Raw genomic sequence first — 14383 nt, forward strand, 5'->3', positions numbered from 1 at the left:
TGAGTAATCATCCTGTTGCGCTTACTAAGCATTGCCGTGTTGCCCAGCTGTCCCAGGTGTCCTTCCAAGACATCATTCGTCTTCCAGTGACAGAAAAGCCGCCAGCTGCAGACAGCGGATGTTCGCCGGTGACCCAGCCACAAGTGCCCTGGTGGGAAGAGCTCCATGTGGGGGACGAGACTACCCCCCAACATCAACAAGAAGGGATCCTACAGCTGGTCAAAGAGCACCACCAGGCGTTCAGTAAGCATGCTACTGATTATGGGGAGGTAAGTGCCATACAACACACCATACCTACTGGCTCTCATCCTCCTATCAAGGAGAGGTACAGACCCTTACCACCTACTTCATATCAGACTGTAAAAGAAATGATCCAAGAGATGAAAGACTCTAATGTAATCCGGGACAGCCGTAGCCCGTGGGCGGCACCCCTAGTCCTTGTAAAGAAGAAGGACGGTGGTATCCGTTTCTGTGTGGATTATAGGAAAATCAATCAAATAACCCACAAAGATGCATACCCACTGCCCCGCATTGAGGAGTCACTAACTGCTCTGGGCTCCTCTGCCTATTTCTCCACATTGGACTTGACCAGTGGCTACTGGCAAGTACCCATGGCCCCTGCAGATAGGGAAAAGACTGCTTTCACCACTCCCATGGGCCTGTTCGAATTCAATTGTATGCCGTTCGGGCTATGTAATGCCCCCGGAACTTTCCAGAGACTAATGGAGCGGTGTTTGGGTCACAAAAACTTCGAAACAGTGCTGCTGTATCTAGATGATGTCATTGTGTACTCAAAAACATATGAAGACCATCTGAAACATTTGGCAGAAGTATTTGAAATCCTTATCAAATATGGCTTGAAAGTAAAGCCATCCAAGTGTCACCTGCTCAAACCTGCAGTTTGATTCCTGGGGCATGTGGTAAGCGGAGAGGGAGTGCAACCTGACCCTGATAAATTAGCAGCTGTCCGTAATTGGCCGGTTCCTACTACCGTCAAAGAGGTGAGGAGTTTCCTTGGTTTTGCCGGCTACTATAGACGTTTTATCCCCCATTTTGCTCAAATAGCTGATCCTATCCAGGAACTCTTGAGGGGGCAACCCAAAAAGAGTCCTAGAACTCCTGTGCCCATTGAGTGGAATGAGGAAAGAGAGATAGCGTTCCAATTGCTAAAAAAGAAACTGACCGAGCCTCCTGTGTTAGGTTATCCAGATTATAGCAAGCCTTTCCATCTGTATACCGATGCTAGCAAGCGAGGCCTGGGAGCTGTGTTAGCCCAAATCCAAGAGGGAAAAGAGAGAGTGATAGCATATGCAAGCCGCTCCCTGAAAGGAGCTGAGAAAAATGACCAGAATTATAGTTCCTTTAAGCTAGAGTTCCTGGCATTAGTGTGGGCGGTGACAGAAAAATTCAAGGATTATCTAGCCGCCACCCCGTTCATTGCATTCACTGACAATAACCCTCTGGCACATCTAAATACAGCTAAATTGGGGGCCTTGGAGCAGAGATGGGCCTCTCGCCTTGCCAACTATAATTTCTCTGTAAAGTATCGTGCTGGACGTACTAATGATAATGCTGATGCTTTATCCAGGCTTCCCACAGAGACAGCTCCTGATGATGTGCGAGATGCTTGGGAAGATGTAGAGATGCCGGCTTTCTATAACAAATTTGCTCAACAGGATCAGGCTCGAGCTACCAATAACAGAGCTGCAGTTCCTTCATCCTCCAATAGGCCTGAACCTAAAGAAGAAAGGTGGGTGAAACTACAGTCTGAAAGTAGAGTGCTGGGTGAGCTGTTGGACTTCATTACTAGTGGCAGAGCCCCTGAGAGGATTCGGCGTAAGAGTGCAGATCCTGAGCTCATCAAACTGTGGAGACAGCGCCATCAACTCTTCATACAAAAAGGCCTATTGCTACGGAGAAGCCTAGACCCAGTGTCCAACGAAAGAGTACACCAGATTCTCATACCCCGACGAGATGCAGGTATGGTGTTGGAGATGTACCACAATCAATCCGGTCACTTTGGGGTCCAAAAGACTGAGGCTACTATCCGCCAGCGGTTTTACTGGGTGGGCATGAGAGAAGACATGGAGAAGTGGTGTCGAGAGTGTGTAGCCTGTGCCTTGAAACGAAGTGAGCACCATGATCAGAGGGCACCACTGAGACCCATTGTAAGTACCCGTCCTCTTGAACTTGTCGCCATCGACCATGTAAAACTGGAGCCTAGTCGCTCAGGGTATGCTTATGCCATGACTATTATTGACCATTTCACAAAGTTTGTTGTAGCAGTGCCTGTGAGAGACCAGACAGCCAAGACTACAGCCGAAATGTTCTGGAAGCACTTCCTCCTGCCCTATGGATGTCCAGAAAAGATCCTCACCGACCAAGGACCTGCTTTTGAGTCCCATCTGTTCCATGAACTGTGCCGCTTACACAACTGTAAGAAGATCCGGACAACGGCCTACCATCCTCAAGGTAACGGATTATGTGAAAAAATGAATCAGACCTTGATAGAGATGCTGAGGGCCGTGCCTCCTGAAAACAGAGGAGATTGGCCCAGTCTGTTGCCACAGCTCATGTTCACATACAATCATACCATACATTGTTCCACCGGGTATACTCCTTTCTACTTGATGTTTGGGCGCCAAGGGACATTGCCTGCTGATCATTCATTGGACATACACGTACCTGATTGCATTAACCCATTACCTAACACCGACTGGGTTGCTGAGCACCAAAGGCGATTGGAGGCAGCCAAAGCCATTGTTCAGGAACGTATGGACTTTGCTAGAGACCGACAGCAGAGAGACTATGATCAGGCAGCCCATGCCGAACCCTTGACCATAGGGGCCGTGGTATGGTTAAAGAATAACCGTCGTACCAGTAAATTGGACAGTAAGTGGGAGCGAAGTCCTTATGTTGTCACTGCAATCCCAAATGTTGGAACTCACACTTATGAGATCACCCGGGAAGACAAGGGATCCCAAATTGTACACCGAAACCGGTTGAAGCTCTGCCTGACACCAGAACCCAGTGCCGAGAGTTCTGGATCTGAATATCCTGTGTCAGAGTCAGCAATACAGCCCGAGGATCCTATGCAGGCTGTTAGTAATCTGAGGTATGACGCTGATCCCATGCATTGGCTTCTGACACCTTGGTTGAACTTGCTGGTGCCTGCTCCGGCACCTACTGCTTCTTCACCTCCAGAAGAGCCGGTTCAAGATGCCCCGGATCCAGTTTCCCCTCTTGTGGATATTGTTGTTCCAGTTGTTCCTGTTGTTCCAGTTGTTCCTGTTGTTCCAGTTGTTCCTGACCAAGGTCTCGCTGATGGAGACCCTCCTGTTGCTCCTGTCCCTTCTACTTCGTTGCTAAGGGAAGAGGAGACCCCTGTACTGAGAAGGTCTACCCGGATGACCAGGGGACGCCCGCCGGTCCGTTTAGGAGACTTTGACTATTCTGGTGGTGTTTCCTCCCAGACCGTTGCTACCGGTAATACCTTGTTGGACATTTGTGCGCAAGAATGGACTCCCCCACGTGAGCCCTTGCCTGTGCTACACCCACAGGAAACCCCTGGGTAGTTCCGTTGTTATACTGTTTTATCCATTTTACTGTTCTATTATGGACTTCTTCATTGTCATGGACTATCCTGGTTATAATGTTACGCTGTGCCAGGTCAGCGCCCCCGTTCCATTCACTATCCTGAGAGAAGAGAACGACGCCCCTTGTCACTACCCTGCACCTTTGCCAATTGGACCTGATGTCAATGTAAATGCAGATGAGTTACATGTATGTATGCCTGCATGTCTCTTTTTCTATTTCAGGTAGAGATTCCAGTTGGGCGACCCATGATGGAGTACGAGGTCGTACTCAGCTTAAAGCAGTGGGGTATGTAGTGTCCGGGGACTGTAATTCCCGACACTACAAAGTGTCACTTGGTGTGATGTCGTCCCTCCTTAATTATGGGGAAGTTGGTATATGTCAGTTTTATAAAATGTCATGTAATGTAATGCATGTATTTCCCTGTTGCTGTGAAACTTGCAAGTACAGGCCTGCTAGGGGTGTCGTTCCAGCTCTTAGTCATTAGAGGGAGCTAGAGAGCCCTAGTTTATATAAGGCCCAGTCAAGGAAGGGAAAGTCAGTGTAATCTGATCTAGTGTGGAGTGCAGAAGCTTCTAGAACCTGAGGAAGCTGAGAGGGACAGAGGCAAAGATCAGGAAAGCAAGAGGTACTCAAAAGAACAGAGGAGGTACTTTATAAAGCTACAGCCAAGGATAAAAAGCCAGAACTAGGTTAATGGGCCTTGAAGAAGATTTGCTATATTCCAGGATCAGACAGAAATAGAGTGCAAGCTCCTGTACTGCAAGTCCTGTGTTCAACACTCTGTAATCACCTTGCTCAAGCTGTAATTGCCTGCATCAACCGTATTACAAAATCGACTGTATGCTAAGGAACTGCGATTCCAATATTGTCTCTGCATGAAAACTACTAAAGTTGGAGTTCTGCTTTAATACCACGTGTTCCTCAATTTATTCCTGCTATCCGCAAACGGCGTGCCACCGTTTACTTAGCACTGGCGTCACGAACAATTTCTACCATCACCTGCCTATGCAGAGAGTCAGCCGTACCAGGTTAGTGTATATTGCACTACATCACCCAGAAACACCTATTACACACAACTTGAGTACGCTGCACCAATATCACTAAAGCTGATGCCCACAGGCTAAAAGGTACTGTGCATGCGCCATCCCATGATCACAAGATTTATGGCTCCTGCCCACGTCATTGGCGGTCCCCAATGCATGGGCATTATCCGCATGGCTGCCACAGGCGGATGGAGACCCATTAAACTTGAATGGGTCTGTGATCTGTCTGTACTGAAAAAAATAGAACATGTTCCATTCGCACATTCCGGATTGCGGACCCATTCAAGTAATAACATAGTAACATAGTACATAAGGCCGAAAAAAGACATTTGTCCATCCAGTTCGGCCTGTCATCCTGCAAGTTGATCCAGAGGAAGGCAAAAAAACCCTGTGAGGTAGAAGCCAATTTTCCTCACTTTAGGGGAATAAAAAATTCCTTCCCGACTCCAATCAGGCAATCAGAATAACTCCCTGGATCAACGACCCCTCTCTAGTAGCTATAGCCTGTAATATTATTACACTCCAGAAATACATCCAGGCCCCTCTTGAATTCCTTTATTGTACTCACCATCACCACCTCCTCAGAGAGTTCCATAGTCTCACTGCTCTTACCGTAAAGAATCCTCTTCTATGTTTGTGTACAAACCTTCTTTCCTCCAGACGCAGAGGATGTCCCCTCGTCACAGTCACAGTCCTGGGGATAAATAGATGATGGGATAGATCTCTGTACTGACCCCTGATATATTTATACATAGTTATTAGATCTCCCCTCAGTCGTCTTTTTTCTAAAGTGAATAACCCTAATGTTGATAATCTTTCAGGGTACTGTAATTGCCCCATTCCAGTTATTACTTTAGTTGCCCTCCTCTGAACCCTCTCCAGCTCTGCTATGTCTGCCTTGTTCACAGGAGCCCAGTACTGTACACAGTACTCCATGTGTGGTCTGACCAGTGATTTGTAAAGTAGTAAGAATATGTTCTCATCACGGGCATCTATGCCCCTTTTGATGCAACCCATTATCTTATTGGCCTTGGCAGCAGCTGCCTGACACTGTTTTTTGCAGCTTAGTTTGCTGTTTATTAAAATTCCTAGATCCTTTTCCATGTCAGTGTTACCGAGTGTTTTACCATTTAGTATGTATGGGTGACTTGCATTATTCCTTCCCATGTGCATAACTTTACATTTGTCAGTGTTAAACCTCATCTGCCACTTATCTGCCCAAGCCTCCAATCTATCCAGATCCATCTGTAGCAGTATACTGTCCTCTTCAGTGTTAATTACTTTACACAGTTTAGTGTCATCTGCGAAAATTGATTTTTTACTATGCAAGCCTTCTACAAGATCATTAATAAATATATTGAAGAGAATAGGGCCCAATACTGACCCCTGAGGTACTCCACTAGTGACAGTGACCCAATCTGAGTATGTACCGTTAATAACCACCCTCTGTTTTCTATCATTGAGCCAGTTACTTACCCACTTACAGACGTTTTCTCCGAGTCCGAGCATTCTCATTTTATATACTAACCTTTTATGCGGTACAGTGTCAAATGCTTTGGAGAAGTCCAGATACACGACATCCATTGATTCGCCGCTGTCAAGTCTAGAACTTACCTCCTCATAGAAACTGATTAAATTAGTTTGACATGACCGATCCCTCACGAAGCCATGCTGATATGGCGTTATTTGCTTATTTCCTTTAAGATGCTCTAACATAGCATCTCTCAGAAAACCTTCAAACAGTTTACCCACAACAGATGTTAAACTTACCGGCCTATAGTTTCCAGGCTCTGTTTTTGGACCCTTTTTGAATATTGGCACCACATTTGCCATGCGCCAATCCTGTGGGACATTCCCTGTCAGTACAGAGTCCGCAAATATCAGAAATAAGGGTCTGGCTATGACATTACTTAATTTCCTTAGGATACGGGGGTGTATGCCATCCGGTCCTGGCGATTTGTCTATTTTGATATTTTTAAGTCGCTGTTGTACTTCTTCCTGGGTCAGACAGGACACTTTTAATGGCGAATTTATTTCAACATTCAGCATTTCATCTGACAGTTTATTTTCCTCAGTGAATACATTGGAGAAAAAAATATTTAACAGCTTTGCTTTCTCCTCGTCGCTCTCTGCGACTCCCCCCTCATTACTCTTTAAAGGGCCGACACCTTCAGATTTATACTTTTTAACATTTATATAATTGAAGAACATTTTAGGGTTAGTTTTACTCTCTTTGGCAATTAATCTCTCGGTCTCTAGTTTGGCCGCTTTTATTTGTTTTTTACATGTTCTGTTTTTTTCCTTATAGTTTTTCAGTGCTTCCGTGCTACCCTCCTGTTTTAGTGTTTTATATGCTTTCTTTTTGTCATTTATTGCTTTCTTTACAGTTCTGTTTAACCACATTGGTTTCTTTTTGTTCCTTAACCTTTTATTCCCATACGGTATGTACCTCTCACAATGAGATTTTAGGATGTTTTTAAAGATATCCCATTTTTTGGCTGTATTTTTATTTTTGAGGACTTTGTCCCAGTTAGTTAGGCCTATGGCCTCTCTTAGTTGGCTAAATTTAGCTTTTTTGAAGTTTGGTATTTTTGTTCCTCCCTGTAGAAACGCTCTTTTGAATGATAATTGGAAGGTTATTACTTTATGGTCACTATTTCCCAGGTGTCCGCCAACCTGCACGTCTGTTGTTCTTTCAGGTCTATTGGTTAATATTAAGTCCAGTATGGCCGTCCCTCTAGTCGGGTCCTGAACCAGTTGGGAGAGATAATTGTCTTTGGTTATTGCCAAGAATCAGTTTCCTTTATGAGATATACAAGTTTCAGTTTCCCAGTCTATATCTGGGTAGTTGAAGTCCCCCATAATAACCACCTCATTATGATTTACCGCCTTGTCTATCTCGTTTAGTAGTAGATTTTCTGTGGACTCTGGTATATTAGGTGGTTTATAGTAAACTCCTATTAGTAATTTATTGTTGTTTTTAGCTCCATGTATCTCTACCCATAGTGACTCCACATGTTCATGTCCCTCACTTATATCTTCACGGAGTGTGGGCTTTAGACAAGACTTTACATAAAGGCAGACCCCTCCACCTCTCCGGTTTTGACGATCCTTTCTGAACAGACTGTAACCTTGTACATTAACTGCCCAGTCATAGCTATCATCCAGCCATGTCTCAGTTATTCCCACTATGTCATAGTCCTCCTCACACATCACTAATTCCAGTTCACCAGTTTTATTAGTCAGGCTTCTGGCATTAGTATACATACATTTGAGAGGTTTATGTATATTTTTTACCCTACACCTTTCCTTCTGAACTGTTCTAGTCCCTCCTTCCATTCCTCCCCCAGTCCCACTACCTTGCCCCCGGTCTCTATCTGCACTATCTTCCCCTTCTATAGTGTAATTACCCTCCCCCCCAGTCCCTAGTTTAAACACTCCTCCAACCTTCTAGCCATCTTCTTCCCCAACACAGCTGCCCCTTCCCCATTGAGGTGCAGCCCGTCCCTACGATAGAGCCTGTAGCCGACAGAGAAGTCGGCCCAGTTCTCCAGGAACCCAAACCCCTCCATCCTACACCAGTTCTTGAGCCACTTGTTAATTTCCCTAATCTCCCGCTGCCTTTCTTGTGTGGCCCGTGGTACCGGTAGTATTTCTGAAAATACTACCTTTGAGGTCCTTGCCCTAAGCTTTTGACCTAAATCCCTGAAATCATTTTTAAGGACTCTCCACCTACCCCTAACTTTGTCATTGGTTCCGATATGGACCATGACCGCTGGATCTTCTCCAGCCCCTCCCAGTAATCTGTCAACCCGATCCGCGATATGTCGAACTCTAGCGCCAGGAAGACAGCACACTGTTCGGTGATCACGGTCTTTGTGACAGATTTCCCTATCTGTTCCCCTAATAATTGAGTCTCCCACTACCAGCACCTGTCTGGCCTGCCCTGCTCTCCTGGTCCCCTGCTTACCGGAGCTGACATTCCCCTGACTGGCAGAGGAAGTGTCCGGCTGCGGCAGTGCCATCCCTGGACTGATATCCCCCTCGTCTGCCAAACGTGCAAACTTGTTGGGGTGTGTCAGATCAGGGCTAGCCTCCCTGGCACTCTTCCCTCTACCCCGCTTTCTAACTGTTACCCAGCTAGCTACCTCACTTTCCTCAGCCTCCTCTCTGTCACCCTCCCCCTCATCTACCCCAAAGAGTGCTTGCTCGGTGAGAAGCAAACTTTTTTGCAAATTGTCAATGCCTCTCAGTGTTGCAACTTGCCCATTTAGAGACTCGATTAGCGATTCCAAACGGGTAATTTGCTCACATCTTGAACAAAGATATACACCCTCGAACGGCTGTTCCAGGACTGCATACATCATGCAAGATGTGCACTGGACTGCGTTGTCAATTGTGCAACACATACTAAATGGGGATTAGCAAAAAATACAATACAATGTAGTAATAAGATACAGGCTAATTGCAGTCCCCCACTGAAGACCCTGAATCTAAAGTCACTTAATCTTAAGTCACACACTTAATCAACCACGCGTCGCGGTCAAACTCGCGTTATATATCTGCTTATATTAATATAAATGCAGCTCACTGCACCAGCCTGGTTTGCTTCCCCTCTGGAATCAAAAAGGCTGTGCTGCTCTTACTGCTGAGTTTTTAAAGTCTCCTAATTAGACAGCCACACCCTAATTAAACAGCCACACCCTAATTGCTCACCTGTGCAACCCCTGGAGAAGGAAAAAAAAAAGTGTTATCACAGCACAAAATACAGTCAAACACAGCCACTTATCAATGTCCACAAATAATTTAGCTCTCAGATACTCCCTCACTTAATCTTAAATCACACACTTACACAACCACACTTAATCAACCACGCGTCGCGGTCAAACTCGCGTTATATATCTGCTTATATTAATATAAATGCAGCTCACTGCACCAGCCTGGTTTGCTTCCCCTCTGGAATCCAAAAAGCATATTGCGGACCCACTGTTTGTGGGCCGTAATACAGGCACGGCCGGGGAATGGCCGTGTTAATGAGCCCTTAAAAAGATGAGTGACTTTGGATAGCAAAATGTCAGCCATTATTTAAGACAAAAGAAGAGGCGCGGGGCAGGGATTGCTCAGGAGAGCCAAGGACTTGGTGTGATTGGGACCGGCCCGGTCACTTGCTTATTAGATAGTACTTATTGTGTCTCTAATTATATATTATGTATTTAGAAGGAAAGACCTCATTCATTGTGAAGACATTTTTTGGTCTTAAAAATCTCTTGATAAGCAACCAGACTCCTGACTATCTGTCTGCTTGGACTCAGAAAACTGGCTATATAATGGAAACTACTTCTGATGCAACATTTATCTTACAGTGGCCATGATAGTTGTATGTAATTTGACATTATAGATGTCCATATTTTTTACTTTTTATTTACATATAAGATACTTAAATGGGTTATCTTGGAATGACAAATTATCACCAATTCTCAATAAGAGTCTGATCAGTGGAGGTTCAACCCCAGAACCAGAAATTCCTATCTCTCGTTTGAATGAAGTGGTGGTTGAGCATGGGATGGGATGTTCAGAAGGTGGAGAGGATGATGAAGAAGTAGAAACCTAAGATACCTGTGTGAAAAACTGTGCAGAGACAAGACATGGCTGAAATAAGTTATTATGGCAGTCCATGGTGTGAATGGAGAAGAAAATGAAAGAGAACATTAGAGGAGACATCACTGGATGTAAGAGGTATGTGCTGCTGTATGTTTGATAGGGCGGAATGTAATTGAAAAAATAATCCATCATAGGTCCTAATATGGTGTCTGTTATTTTGTCATGCTGCACTATTCTTTCTGTCAATTCTGAATAAACTGCTGACAGAGGCTTAGAACACAGCCTATGACCACGGTGTGAGGATAGCCTTATTTTGTTAACATTTATCACAGTTCGCTTTCTTGAGGATACTTGGTTTGAGCTTATCACTAGGGGGTACTTGGTGTGAAAAGGTGGAGAACCTCTGTGCTAAATAACTTTTAGACACTGTACAAATGTGCCATTTTATAAGTTTATTGTTACACTTTACATTGTACACGTGGTATATAATGGAATAATTACAGTATATTGTTACAACATAGGAATAAGAAACCGGAGAAGGTCTCAGCATGACACGGCATACCATTTGTTTACCGTGGATGACTGACAGCGTCCTGAATGTCAGGCAGAAGGAGTGCTGAGGAGAAGGCAGCCAGTCTCACACCCTGCCAACACAGATCCTCCAGATAACCTGTTTCAACATGCTTTGTGCAGCGATGTATTTGCTATAAAAGGGCATATCCAGAGGTAGAAATCATAGATTGGAAATTCACTGCTGCATATAAGAAGTTCCAGTATAGTGCAACCATGCAGCAGGGAAAATGTATTATCCGGCTAGATTCATACCATGGTAAACATATCCATAGCCTTCAATGTGTCCGACATACGTCAAAAGAGTTATTTTTTGGATATTTTTGGTAAGCATTAGCATAATGTTATCAATTTACTGAAAAGCTTAATTGATTATCCTTTTCCATAATAGGGATCTCAAGAAAAACAAATACCTTGCAGTATAATGGGAGTAAATAGGTGATTTATGCAACTGGCCTTTATACCTGGCATATATGCTAGATATAGTGCATAAAAGAGGTCCAAACTGAACCTTAAACGGATGCCATTGAGATCAATGGTGTAATATAAGGTTGCAAAGTTACATGAAGAAACAGTGGGGGTCATTTATTAAGGCCAGCGTTTTAGACACTGGTCTTAAACTGCCCTATACCTGGCTGTGGATCTGCCAAAGTTATGAAAAGGCGCCGGCCTCTACATAACTTAGGCGGATCCTCTGCCACTTCAAATTGTAAGATAGCTTTCTTGCTGTCTTACATTTAGACCATTTTCTACCTAAAACAGGTGTAGAAAATTATGAATGAGACGGGCCTGCCGACCTGTCCCCTTCCCCCACCCATGCCACTCCCACTTTTTTTAGACCTGGAGTGAGAAGTTGCAGGTTGCGGCTCAAAGAACCTTTGCGCCACAATCTGCACCAGAAATACATGTAATTTAGGCGTATTTCTGTTTAATAAAAGACCCCCAGTGTTTGCAGTGAGCTACAGTTCTGGCTAATAGAGGCAAGTCTTAAGTTGGGGGAAACTCCTCTATGATCTCCTTATACTCTATGTATAATATTATATATATATATATTTGTCTTGCACTGCTGAATATAAGTATTTGAACACCTGAGAAACAGCAAGAATTCTGGCTCTCAAAGACCTGTTAGTGTGCCTTTAAATAGTCCACCTCTACTCCACTCATTAATCTAACTTAGTAGCACCTGTCTGAGCTCTTTAAAGACCCCTGTCCACCCCACAGTCAGTCAGATTCCAACTACTATCATGGGCAAGAACAAAGAGCTGTCAAAAGACACCAGAGACAAAATTTTGGACCTCCACAAGGCTGGAAAGAGCTACAGGGCAATTGCCAAGCAGCATGATGAAAATAGATCAACTGTTGGAGCAATTGTTAGAAAATGGAAGAGGCTAAAGACGACTGTCAGTCTCCCTCGGACTGGGGCTCCATGCAAGATCTCACCTCGTGGGGTATCACTGATGAAGGTGAGGAATCAGCCCAGAACTACAAGGGAGGAGCTGGTCAATGACATGAAGAGATCTGGGACCACAGTTTCAAAGGTCACTGTTGGTAGAACACTACGCCGTCATGGTTTAAAATCATGCATTGCACGGAAGGTTCCCCTGCTCAAGTCATCACATGTCCAGGCCTGTCTGCAGTTTGCCAATGACCATCTGGATGATCCAGAGGAGGCATGGGAGAAAGTCGTGTGGTCAGATGAGACCAAAGTAGAACTTTTTGGCCTAAACTTCACTCGTCGTGTTTGGAGGAAAAAGAAGGATGAGTTGTATCTCAAGAACACCATCCCTACTGTGAAGCATGGGGGTGGTAGCATCATGCTTTGGGGGTGCTTTTCTGCGAAGGGGACAGGACGACTACACTGTATTAAGGAGAGGATAAATAGGGCCATTTATTGTGACATTTTGAGCAACAACCTCCTTCCCTCAGTCAGAGAACTGAAGATGGGTCGTGGCTGGGTCTTCCAACATGACAACGACCCGAAGCACACAGCCAGGATAACCAAGGAGTGGCTCTGTAAGAAGCATATCAAGGTTCTGGAGTGGCCTAGTCAGTCTGCAGACCTAAATCCAATAGAACATCTTTGGAGGGAGCTGAAACTCTGTGTTGCTCAGCGACAGCCCCGAAACCTGACAGATCTAGAGGCAAGAGTGGGCCAAAATTCCTGTTGCAGTGTGTGCAAACCTGGTCAAGAACTACAGGAAACTACAGGAAACGTTTGACCTCTGTACCAAATATTAACACTGAATTTCTCAGGTGTTCAAATACTTACCGTATTTTTCGCTTTATAAGACGCACTTTTTCCCCCCCAAAAGTGGGGGGGAAATGGGCGTGCGTCTTATAAAGCGAATACTTCGCTGGCCGCTATGCTGCACAGCGCAGCCAGCGAAGTATCAGTGTGAAGGGAGGAGGCGGGGACACTCATGGCGGGGCCCGGTGCAGTGACTCTACTCTAATACACCGGGCCCCGCAACTGTTAAACATTCAATCTGATCTATATAATTGTATACGCACTGTACGGTACTTACTGTAGTACCGGAAGTACCGTAGCCCCAGCTCCCTCTGTCATGCGCCGCCTGCCCCAGCTCCCTGTCATGCGCCGCCTGCCCCAGCTCCCTCTGTCATGCGCCGCCTGCCTGTTCATTCATAAAGTGAGATAAGCAGGCAGGCGGCGCATGAGGAGGGAGCTGGGGCATGCGGCGCATGACCAAGGGAGCTGGGGCAGGCGGCGCATGAGGAGGGAGCTGCGGAAGGTGGTGCATGACCGAGGGAGATGCCGGTCTGCGCCGTCTTAATGTTATACTTCCGGTACTACAGTAAGTACCGTACAGCGCGTATACAATTAGATATAGATCAGATTGAATGTTTAACAGTTGCGGGGCCCGGTGTATTAGAGTAGAGTCACTGCATCGGGCCCCGCCATGAGTGTCCCCGCCTCCTCCCTCCACACTGATGCATCTGATGGGGGATCTGTAGATGACACTTATGGGGATCTGTGGATGACATAAGTGTCATCCACAGATCCCCCATCAGTGTAATGCACAGATCCCCCCCTCAGTGTCATCCACAGAGCCCCATAAGTGTCATCCACAGAGCCCCATAAGTGTCATCCACAGATCCCCCATCAGTGTTATCCACAGAGCCCCCCTCAGTGTCATCCACAGAGCCCCCCTCAGTGTCATTCACAGATCCCCCCTGTGTCATTCACAGATCCCCCCTCAGTGTCATTCACAGATCCCCCCCATCAGTGCCATCCACAGATCCCCCCATAACAGTGCGTCATCCACAGATCCCCATAACAGTGCGTCATCCACAGATCCCCATAACAGTGCGTCATCCACAGACCACCATTAGTTCAAAACCTACCAAAAGCACACCTTTTGGTTCAAAATATTTTTTTCTTATTTTGCTCCTCAAAAACCTAGGTGCGTCTTATCATCAGGTGCGTCTTATAAAAAATCATACAATGTGATTTCCTGAATTTTTTATATTTTTTTTAATTCTGTCTGAATGCACCTACAATGTGAACTTCAGACCCCTCCATGATTTCTAAGTGGGAGAACATGCAAAATTGC

The sequence above is a fragment of the Bufo bufo genome, chromosome 10 (assembly GCF_905171765.1).
Source record: "Bufo bufo chromosome 10, aBufBuf1.1, whole genome shotgun sequence".
Lineage (NCBI taxonomy): Eukaryota > Metazoa > Chordata > Amphibia > Anura > Bufonidae > Bufo > Bufo bufo.